Genomic DNA, 12,416 nt, shown 5'->3' on the forward strand with positions numbered 1-12,416 from the left:
GTTGCCTGCCTATATACATTGGCAGTCTCCTAATATTCAGCAAATATCAATTAAGATAAAAACTATAACCTTGACCAATTTTATCCCTTTCACAAGAATAAAGCATTCAATTCCTTCTCCTCTCTTCTTCCTTTTTTTCAATTCCTTCTCCTCTCTTCTTCCTTTTTTTTTCCCCATGCATCCCTTTCTCCCAACTCCTGTGTCAGGAATGGAGCTTACAAGTATTCGAAACTTTAACAGCCCTAAATTGCTCAGTCAGAGGATAGAACTTCCCCATTTACTCTCCCATAAAGCATTCTATTCCTCAGTTCCCTTACCTGAGAAGTTTTCTGACCCCCTCCCCACCTCCGGTTTTAAAATCGTGTATTATACTTCTTTGCAGCTGCATAAGGCAATGTTTTGCAAGGATTCTACTAAAGCATGGCAACAATCAATGTATCTAAGTCATTACCTGTGACTGTGGGATGAGAATAGTGAATGTAGAAGCACATACTGAGGAGACATTTATTTTTGCCAGAAAAGCACCATTTAAGAGGCCCTTGAGCTCAGTTTTTCAGGTACTTCTCTCTCCATGAAAGCTGTAGATATTTTTTGATTTGTCATAGTTCACAATTAAATAAAGCTACACAATACATGACAGCAAGAACAACCTCCCAACTACAATGCTGACAGTGACACATGACTCTAATACCAGCAAAGACCCTTTGAGACAAAACACTTTTGTGTTAAATCCCAGATGTAGACGCAGTAAGTTATTTTTTAATTGTCCCGTTGATGTAGAAATGAAGCAGTGCAGCATGTTCCAGTAACTCTTAAGGTATGCAGCAAATGCTTAAGCCCACACAAGTGGTGAACTCTAATTCATTGCAGGTTATGTAAAAGCTGTAATTTGTCCCAGAATTAATGGGTTTGGCATATTAATAAAGAAAATCAGAGTACAGAAGTAAAACAATCTATCCTAACTTTGCCACCTTTCTTTTTAAGGATCTAGATCCATTTCTGTATCTGGAGAGGGCTTGTTTTAAGGAAGAAAATAATTGGTTTTGCAGCCTTATCATCATGCCTGTGTCAAAATCCATGGCCAGAATCTTTCCTTCCTTTATATCTTGACAGTACTGGCATTTTGGGGGCAGCGGGGTGGAATCCATGTAAAAAGAAAAACACCTCAGTCATATTTCTGCCCTCCCAAATTCTCAGCTTTATGAACATTCTAACAATGAAAGTCAAGTGCATTAAAAGAAAAACAAAAACAAAAATCAAAACAAAACAACAACATTTTGATGGTAAGATTTTACCTGTGTTGTGAAGTCTCAAATGGATTTGCTTTCTTGGGTCACATATACTTCTATAAACAATAGAGGTTTAAAATGTAGATGAATTTTAAAGTTTATTGCACTAATATTAAAATATAAGAAATTGCATGCAAAGGAATGGAAAGTATTCCTAAAATAAGTGAAGCTAAATTAGTAAAATTACAAGGCGATAACATTTAGTCTCTTTGATCTATGATGCATTCTGCTACAAATAATTATAGAATAGCCATTCTTTTCAGGTACATAAAGAACATTTTAAAATCTGATTATGTGCTTAAATATAAAGAAAATATTACATTTCAGGGACTCCATATTGTACAGAACATACTCTGTCTAAATGCAATAAAATTTAGAAAGCAAGGGTGAAATGCAACAAAAATCTTTATGTTGTATTCAGAAATGGAACATATCTGTCTGTCTATAATTTGGAGACAGAAGACTACTTAAATATAAACTCAAAAGCATTTTATCTTAGACACTTATCTAATCAAATATTGCTTTTGTGACATTTAATGCATATCAAATAATAAATTCACAGCATAATTCATAAATATTTGCTGAAGGCCTGGACAAAGTATTGCTCAATTAGTATAATTGAGTCCCTTGTATGAGGATTATTTAATCTACAGGTAAAAGTGGTTTTGTTCAAAATACCGCCACCATTAGATCACACATCATCTATTTGGCTTGCTGATTAGTTTAAAGGTAATATGCAATGATTAAAAAATGCAGAGACAGTTTTAAAAACTAAAAAAACAACACCAAAATAAAAAGAAATTCTTGGACGTGTTTTTGATCTGTTGCTAATCCTGTCAATGGCAGTGTGGATTAAATAATTTAGTGGTTAATAGAGTAGGAAAAAGTTATGAAATAATCTGAAGTAACGAAGAAAAATGTTAAAAATTTGAACATGGTAGAGTAGTTTACATGCTCCCATGATATTTTACATCTTTTCTTTCCTTTATTTCAAATCTGAGAACATTTTTATATAAATGCATGTCTTTTTTAGATGACTGTTTTAATCTCTTATATTACCCTACTTTTTCCGATTGCCTTAATAAATTTAAGTAACTTTACTCAGTGATTTTCTTGTTTTGGGTACACTTAAATAAAAGACCTTGTACACTACAGATAAAACCTTTCTTGAAGTCATAAACCCCTCTCTCCATTTTTGCTTAACCCTCAGTTGTTAAAGCCAGGAGAGTTAGGAATCTCCTTTTGAGTGGGTAGATTTAAAAGGCAAGACTGTTACTTTTGGTTGTTTTGCCCCTCTCCTCACCCATCACCCAGCTGTTTCAATGCTTGTCTTTCACTAGTTATGCTGCTTGACAGAATTAGAGACACTGCCCCTCACATCTGTCAGAACAGATGGAGTACATTCTGTGTGAGTGTTAACTGATTCATGCATTGCATTCAAAAGCAGTTTATATTAAAACATTGAGACATTGTGAGGAAGCATTAACCATTCTGTTCTAGAACCTGTTGACTTCTAAAAGACTTGTTTCTTTGCCCCTGCTCATGCCCTGACACACTGTCCCATGTTTAAATCCAAACATATCTTAGAAAAATAAAAGCAACAACTCTGTGACAGTGAGGAAAAAAAATGGTAACAGAGAAGGGGGGGCATGTGAAAAATAAAGTGGCTTCTGGTAACTGAATCCCCTCTGATTTTTTAATGCATGGTACTTCTTAGGAAAAAAAATAAACATTTCCATAGGCTTAAAATCATACACATGTTATGGAGTTATCTTGTACTTGATCATGTTTTCGCTTTAATGAATGCTTTAATAAATGCTGATGCTTGGAAGTGTGATCAGAGAATTTGAGATAGTGTGACCTCTAGTCTCATGTACGCCATAGATAGTTTCCTCAACCTATTAAGTTCTAAGTTATAGACTGACTATTTTTTAAGACCTTTGGGTGTGTGGGTGTGGGTGTATATCATGGTGCAATGTATATACAGATGACAACAGAGAACAAAAGATGGTGCGGAGTCCCGCAAAGTTAAGAGTTACCGGCAGAGACTGTCAGCCACCTGATATGGATGTTATTGAAACCAAGGTCAGGTCCTCAGAAGGAACAGCAAGTACTTGTAGCCTCTAAGCCAGCTTTTCATTCCTGCAGGCTTTGACTAAATTTGTGTTAATGGCCAGCACTGAGGGTTTTATGATGCCACCTACTTGTAAGAGTGAACCTTAATGGTTTTGTATTTTTGTCACCTCCAGACCTGACTTATCACATAGCAGTCTACTGAGGCACCTCTTAGTTATCTACTAGCCACTAGCCATATATTTCTAGCCAACAAACTTGAACTTTATTGCCCATTTTATGAAATTTGCTGTTTGAGTGCTGTAGTGTCAGAGAGAATATCTCATTTGCAAATGATGTTACTTCGTATTTTGACCTATTTTTCCCTCCAGGAGTAATAACAAGGGTAATAAAAGTCAGTTGAAGCCACTGTATAAGGACACATAACTACCTCAAATTACAGGGAAGATCCTAAGCTACAAAGACACTGAAACCACAAAGGCCCTCTTCTGACTGTTTCACAGTTCTAGTAAGCATGACCATGACTGTCCCCGGTTTTTAGAAAAGGAAAAACATTTGTCTGTCTGGTTATTCTAGTCTTTCCGTAACATTTTGCTTTAAAAAGTCTGGTCCAGTATGAATCCATTAACTACAGTTAGGCAAGGTTTGTTTAATTGGATTGTTAGCTGTGAAAGAAAGACATGGAATACTTGATGCTCTCACTGCTTCATGCCTCTGAACTTGATAGAACAACAGATGGTATACATTGCAGATACTTAGTGAAGGTTTAATTGTAGTAACACAGATGAGGATAAGCAGTAACACCTGACAGCCCAACCTTGTGTTGGTTTGGCAAGAGCTTTGGCACTCTCTGACATGGACTAGCACCTATCTTTCCAAGCCTTGAGGCTCTCTAACGGAAGGGAATTGCATGGAACTTTGAATGGCCTTGCAGTGGAACCACAGGGATGATTACATGCTTAAAGAAGGGAAATTCACCTATTGATAATTAATGCCCTTTGGATTCCTGGAGTAACATGCAAAAGTGCACCACTGAACAGAAGTTGTCTGGAAATATCAGTGTATTACAGTGCTTTTTAGGCATTATGGTCTCTCTAAATTTTCTTCTACTTGTGTATCCACCGTCACTCACATGTCTTCACTCACCACTCGGCCTATCCGCTTCCTTTTTAGAATCATATTGTGATTAATTTGGGTTAGCTCAACACCTCATTTGCTGAATGCCTGTAACCCTAAAACTAAATAAAAATGAAAATTTACTTTAGACAGCTGTCATCTAGTAGTAGACAGCTAGGTAGGTAAGTGATTCATTAGGTAAAAGAAATGTACGAGGTGTCAAACACATAAAGTATAACAAATGTTACTTAAGTAACTGGGAGCACAAACTCGCCATTTTATGCAAAGATATGACATATCTTTGTAGTGGCCTGTAAGTAACAACTGTTTCATATGTAATATTTATAACTTATTAAACCAATATGTTGGAATTCTAAACAGAAAAATGACTCATTTTTATCCTTACCCTTTAACTTGCATTTCTTGCTGTGAAAGTTGTAGTAGTTTGATTACAGAAATTTTAAATCCATAGGCCCCAAAGTTAAAATAGTATTTTTTTCAGTTTCAGGCTCCATCTGCTTGTAACCACAATTATTTGCATCTAATTACTCTTCAAGAGTTTTCATTATTATTATTATTATTATTTGTAGTGAATAAACACGGATTAGTCTAAACACATCTATTATTGTGAGTTTATTGAGCTGGTTTGTGATGATGGAAGGATAAGAAAGAAAACAATTTGAGAAGACATGTATGTAAAATACAATACCCTCATTACCAGTCTGAAAGGATAGTTAATTTGAGGACATGCTTGGGAGTAAGGACATAACTTGGTAACCTTTGAAAGCTATCAATAAGCCACTTGTTTTTACATTTCTGCATAGACCTATTGATTGAAACCAAATCGTTAGACATACTGTCTCCACAAGTACTCCTAGATACTGCTTATGGCTGCCATCATGGTGGCCTTCAAGGATCACTTGGATCTTTTTCTAGGAACAAAAAGGTATGAAAAAAGATAAAAACTATGTGAATGAACAACATGACACAGTTATAGAATGGACATGAGTAACCGAGTGGCCTTTCTCCACCACAAACTCAGTTGAAAACAACAAATGCCACAAGATTATGTGGTTTCAGTTTGCCAACTAAAAGCAAAATAAATGACTGGAGGCACTCTGAATGAATGGTTGAAGAGAAGGCATTTTTTCCACAACAATTTCTTTATCTACATGATATAAAAATTGCCTAATGAAAATTACAAGGCCATCAAGAACTATCCTATATTCTTTCTAGAGGAAAACATAGTAATTAACTGCTGCAGAATGATGGATTTTACAAACACAGCTGTCACAGCTGCTATTTTAAATCATTTGTTATGGTTTTAAATGTATAATCCCCAAGAAATTGATCATTACTTCAATTCAATGCTGATTTTTCAGTTCCCTACCAATTTTGAGGTTTACATCAGACTATTAGCTAACAAAAGCCAGTCATGAAATACACAGCAAATGGCTTATTTCTTGGTGATGTCTTTTATCTCCTTTCCTGTAAGATTTTTTTTTCACTGACATTTCTGATATGACTAAAGCAGGTGTGCTCTGACATTCTGTGTTCATTCTGCTGTATGGCCAATACCCCATATGCTAACTTTTTGTGTTTAGTAGTTGAGTGTTTCCAGTCATCATTGCCTGACAACACTTGCTTGTGTAGTTCTATCCACTTGAGACCAACATTTCGTCCCCAATCCTTTCAAATGCCATGCCATATTCATGTTCCAATTGACATCTGCACCTCTTCCATGAAGGTATCCCAAGTATTCTAATGGAAATGAGCAAATAACTGGAGAGACATTCTTCACCTGAACAACCCCAAAGCTGTAGAGAAGAATTATAAAATAAAAGTGATGAAAAGCTTATTGAAAAACTCTGTGACAACAGGAAGGAAACATGGGCTTGGAAAAGTAGTCAACTTCTTGGTCAGTTAGAAGCTGGGAAGGCTAAGTGTGAGGTGATCACAACACTGATACTTCATGCATTTCTTCTTTCAGTTGTTACCTTTGCTTCTGGACCTTTAGCATTTAAGTTAGCCTTGCTATTTTTTTATATTCAAGGTGCTTTCCCCAAATTGTAATTAGTCTTGAGTGTAGTGATTTGACTTCCCAATGTAATTGAAGGAAGCTGGCTACTAAGTAGTAGTGCAAGGCTTCCTGTAACCCTCATCATTGTGTTCATGATTACCCCTTTTTTTTTTTTTAATGGCTAGCAAGATTTTGTCTTTATTTACAAAACTATTATGAATATTTATATAAGGATACACTATATATGTGTGTGCGTGTGTGTGTGTGCGTGTGTGTGTGTTGTATTTGTATGTGATCAGTCTTAAACTCAGAGGTATGTAGCATTTTTTCTGTGAATAGGATTATTAAAAATGCTGGTACTAATTTTCAAGCTAGTGAAGACCAGCAGCACAGTAATGAACTCTGCTTTTCCTGGAGGAAGCAAACTAAATAATGTTGTTTATTTGATTACCTAAATTAATTAAGAACGCAAATCTTTGCCAAGTTGAAATTAGCACACTGAGGAATTTATATTTTTGCCTGAGTTACTTCAAATAGATCTATGAAAAGAATAAATATTTAGTTATGAAAGCATTGTAATAAGTTAAGACAGTTATTTAAGATCATATTTATATCTTTTATATGCTAGTTTGTGTTTATTATAGTGAACCCTTTAACAAATTCTATTAAGGTTTCAAACTATATGGGTAGCAAGTATTTGAATTTTCTTTTCCTAAATTGCTATATATATATATATAATTGTATATACATATACATATATGTATATACATATATACATATATACGTTTGTATATATAAGATATATATATATGTATACATACATATATATCTTAAAACTTGTGACTACAGACAGTTTATCTTTCTTGTACTTGGGGGATATTTTATATTTTAAGAATAATTATTATTCCATTGCAACCAGTGGCCCCTGTATAATGCTGATACTTCTATAAGAAAAAAAGGGCAACAAAATCAAATTTATAGTCTTGGGACTTTCAAGGTTCAGTAGCACCAAGGACAGTTCTGATTACTTTAGAGTACAAAATTTATCTGCTTTCTTTGCACTTTCTGCCTCTTACTACAGAAAATTTCACCTTAATTTTGCATAATACACAATTTATACATGAGAAAAAGAGGCCACACTAAAACCCATATCAAAAATGCTGCACTATTCTCACTATAGCAGAGCCTTCAGCTCTTATTAGAAAACAGCTTGTACATAATCAGCAAAACACAAGATGGCACTACTGAACAATTAGTTTTTTTTTCCAAAAGGTGCCTTCTAGATTCTCTAACTTACTTCCCTAAAAATAATAGTTCCCTTCTTCAAAATTAATGTCACTCACTTCTAATGAATTATAGTATGACAGGACTTGATAATAGAGAAACTCAACAGGTCTTACATTAAGTGATCTAAGTCAATACATCATAGTTTTTAACTTGTATGTGTTATATGTGATGAAAGGACCTTTCATTAATTTGCTCTTTTCCTCCAAGTATATACCTTCAGAATAATTACAAGAAAACATCAACAAACACAAGCTGAGGTACATTATACAAAATGGTTACCAATAAAATTGTAAACTATAATGTAGTTTAAAGGAATATCATGCCAATATTAATTTATTATTATACTATGATCATGTAATATACATAAGAACTCTACACTATTTTGAAACCATTGTCTGAGTTTAAAATTATTTCACAGTAAATGTTTAAAATATCAGTGTACCATATGTAGCAGACATACTACTTAGTTTTTATGTGGGACCTCCAACACCAGGAGCAGGGGCTCTTTCTGACTCTGTTGCCTGCCTTTGGATCTCTTTCCACTAACTGTACAGTCTTGTCTAACCTCTATAGAAGATGTACCAAGTTCTACTTGAAATGCCAAGGCGGGTTGAAACCCTTTGGGAGGTCTTCCCTTCTCTGTGAAGACAGGAGCAAAATGAAGGGGGCGGGGAAGGAATCGGAGAAGAGGAGGGAGAGGAAATTTCTACAAGGATGTAAAGTAGATAAATTAATGAATCAATGAAAAAAAAATCAGTGTACAAAGGAGAATTCTGAAATGTTTCCTTAAAAGCAGCAATTTAGACAAAAACACCAGAGACTAGGAGTCCCAGTCGCCAGAAAACCCACGGGGAAGGAAAGTTACCAGACTGGTCACGGGTCACCCAGTCTTTCCCTGGAAATAGTCTCATAGACCACGGGTACCCGCCGCCATCACAACTGAGCTTCTGCCACCAGCACAGAGAGCAACCAGTACAGACCAGCTGTGCGCCCAGTGCAACAGAGCCTGGGAATCCCTGCCCGGAGAGGGCCCCACAGGGAAGAAAGTAAACCATACTGTCTTGGGTCACCTAGGCTTTGCCTGGGGAAAGTCTCGCAGACCAGCGAATATGCACCGCCATCACTGATCTGGGCCCAAGCAGGGAGCACAGAGTTGTTGGGAACCCAGCTCCCGCAGACTAGCAGGCAGGAACGCGTGCTGCCAGCCCAGAGACCTGTTTTGTACCAACTACTCCTTACAGACAGAACTGTGTGCTCCCAGACACCAGAGTCTTAGAGCCACTGTCTGGAGAAACCCTCACAAGGAACAAGGAATGAAGCAAAGGGAACGGACTTAGGTCACCCACTATATCCCCGGAAAAGGTCCCACAGACTGGCCCAACCCAGGGAACTGCTGTGCCCCAGATAGCCTGCTGTTACCAGGAGAGCAGTACTCACCCGCCACAGATTACCCCTTGGGTACTGGGGCACAGAGCCCCAACCTCAGACCTACAAAAGAACGGCGGAACCCTGAGATCAACCCCCAGATACTGTTCCAAGGGGCAACCAGTTAACCCTAAAAAAACTGACCAGACCACGGGACACACAGGTTACAGCAGCAGATCACTAAATTTACAGCAAGAAACCCAGGAAGGCAGCTATCTCCAGGACTTCTCCCTGTGAGAGGAGAGCACTCTTGACTAATCAGGACCACAGTTACCACCCAGGTCTCTATGCCTGAGGTGAGCTGTAGCAACTCCTGAAAAACACCGGCCATCCAGGGACTATACCCAAAAGGCTGAGAAGGCTTCCTTCAGGAAAAACCATCTTCCTGAAAAAGGGATTCCGTCCACCACAGGATTGCAGGAACCACCAAAAACTAACTTCAAACACCTAAGATAGCCCAATGGGTAGAGGACAGCCTTAAAAGTTCAACCAACAAAAGCCAGAGCAATTCTCCTTACCCAGGCACAGGTCTCCCTTCATGGCTGAGACACCATTGATTGCCCCAAGAACAAGCTTTCCTGCTCAGTGACTGAAAGAGCTTCCCAGAGCAGCCAGACATCTGATCCTTTCCACCCACATCCCCACTGTGGGCAACATAGGGATACTTGGGAAAGCTTTCTCAACACTGAAGTCCCTGTTCTGTGTGTCTAGCAGTGCAGTCCAGTCAAACAATACCTAGAGCCCAGACAGATCTGAATACCAGGAGGACAGTACAACAGGCCTGTAGGCCACTGAGATATTCAGGGCACCTGCACAAACACATTGTGCCCATAAACAGCACAAGAACTTACACCCAACTTCCCATGCTTAAGCACCAACCGTCAGGCATCTACACGCTCCAACAACCTCTCCCTCAAGGCACACCTCCACACACATGACTGCACTTGAACACATGTGCAAGATTAACATAGTAAAAATGGCCATCTTACCAAAAGCAATCTACAGATTCAATGCAATGCCCATCAAAATACCAACACAATTCTTTACAGACCTTGAAAGAACAATTCTCAAATCCATATGGAAAAACAAAAAAACTCAGAATTGCGAAAACAATCCTGTACAACAACAGATCGTCTGGAGGTATCTCCATCCCTGATCTCAAACTGTACTACAGAGCAATAGTGATAAAAACTGCATGGCGTTGACAAAAAACAGAATGGTGGATCAATGGAATTGAATAGAAGACCCAGGAATAAGCCCACACACCTACAGACACTTGGTTTTGACAAAGACCCGAAAACCATACAATGGGGAAAAAAAAGACAGCATCTTCAAGAAATGGTGCTGGTGTAACTGGATATCTACATGTAGAAAAATGAAAATAGATCCATATTTACAACCCTGCACAAAACTAAAGTCCAAGTGGATCAAAGACCTCAACACAGAACCAGACACACTAAACATCTTGGAAGAAAAAGTGGGGAAAATCCTCTAACTCATTGGCACAGGAGACAATGTCCTGAACCAACAGCACAGGCTCTAAGATCAATAATCAATAAATGGGACGTCATGAAATTGAAAAGCTTCTGTAAAGCAAAGGAAACTGTCATCAGAAAAATGACAGCCTTCAGATTGGGAAAGGATCTTCACCAACCCTATATATGACAGAGGGTTAATATCTGGAATATATAAAGAACTCAAGAAGTTAAACAGCAACAAATCCAATTAAAAAATGTGGTACAGAGCTAAACAGAGAATTCTCAATAGAGGAATGTAGAATATCAAAAGAAACACTTAAAGAAATGCTTACCATCCCTAGTCATCAAGAAAATGCAAATCAAAACGACCCTGAGATTTTACCTTACACCCATCAGAATGGCTAAGATCAAAAACTCAAGTGACAATACACGCTGGAGAGAATGTGGAGAAAGCATTCCCATTGCGGGTGAGAATGTAAACTTGTACAACCACTCTGGAAATCAATCTGGTGCTTTCTCAGACAATTAGGAATAGTGCTTTCTCAAGATTCAGCTATACCACTCCTAGGCATATATCAAAAACATGCTCAAGTAAACAACATGGACATTTACTCAACCATGTTCATAGAAGCTTTATTCATAATAGAATCAGGAAAGAACCCACATGTCCCTCAACTAAGGAATGAATACAGAAACTGTGGTACGTTTACACAATGGAATACTACTCAGCAATTAAAAACAAGGAAATCACGAAATTTGAATGTGAATGGTGGGAATTAGAAAATATCCTGAGTGAGGTATTCCAGAAGCAGAAAGACACACATGGCATACATTCATTTCTAAGTGGATATTAGACCTATAATATAAGGTAAACATACTAAAGTCTGTACATCTAAAGAAGCTAAGCAAGAAGGAGGATCCTGACTAAAATGATCAATCCTCACCCAGAAAGGCAAACAGGATGGACATTGGAAGAGGGAGAAAACAGGAAACAGGATAGGAGCCTACCACACAGAGCCTCTGAAAGACTGCCCAGCAGGGTATTAAAGCAGATACTGAGACTCATAGCCAAACTTTGGGCAGAGTGCAAGGAATCTTATGAAAGAAAGGGGGGATAGGAAGACCTGGAGGGGACAGGAGCTCCACAAGGAGAGTAACAGAACCAAAAAACCTGGCCCAGTGGTCTTTTCTGAGACTGATACTCCAAACAAGGATCATGCATGGAAATATCCTAGAACCCCTGCACAGATGTAGCCCATGGAAGCTGAGCCTCCAAGTGAGTTCCTTAGTAATGGGCACAGGGACTGTCTCTGACAAGAACTCAGTGGCTGGCTCTTTGATCACCTCCCCCTGATGGGGTTGCAGCTTTTCCAGGCCACAGAGGAGGACAATGCAGCCAGTCCTGATGAGACCTGATAAGCTAGTGTCAGAGGGAGAGGGAAAGGGAGGAGATGGACTTGGGGAAGGGCATGGGAAGAGAAGAGGGAGGGAGGGAGGGTGGGATTGGGAGGGCATGAGGGAGGGGCAACAGTGGGATACAAGGTGAATAAACTAATTTATAAATAAATATATAAATAATTTTTAAATGTCTTCTAGTTTGTTATCTTCAATTAAAAGTTTGCACTTTGCATCTGGAATTTTTGATAGAATGCAAATCAAGATTATTAATTACATTGAATAAACATTATTTTCAGATAATCAACTATGTCCACAGCTTACTATAAGCAC

General features: G+C 38.0%; 1 protein-coding gene across 1 annotated transcript in view; it reads left to right on the forward strand.

Moving 5' to 3' along the window:
• The window catches only part of Nrk (Nik related kinase), a 129,771-nt gene that overhangs the window by 41,773 nt on the left and 75,582 nt on the right, over nucleotides 1–12,416 (forward strand). The gene's annotated exons all lie outside the window — the stretch shown is intronic.

Source organism: Meriones unguiculatus, chromosome X (assembly GCF_030254825.1).
Source record: "Meriones unguiculatus strain TT.TT164.6M chromosome X, Bangor_MerUng_6.1, whole genome shotgun sequence".
Lineage (NCBI taxonomy): Eukaryota > Metazoa > Chordata > Mammalia > Rodentia > Muridae > Meriones > Meriones unguiculatus.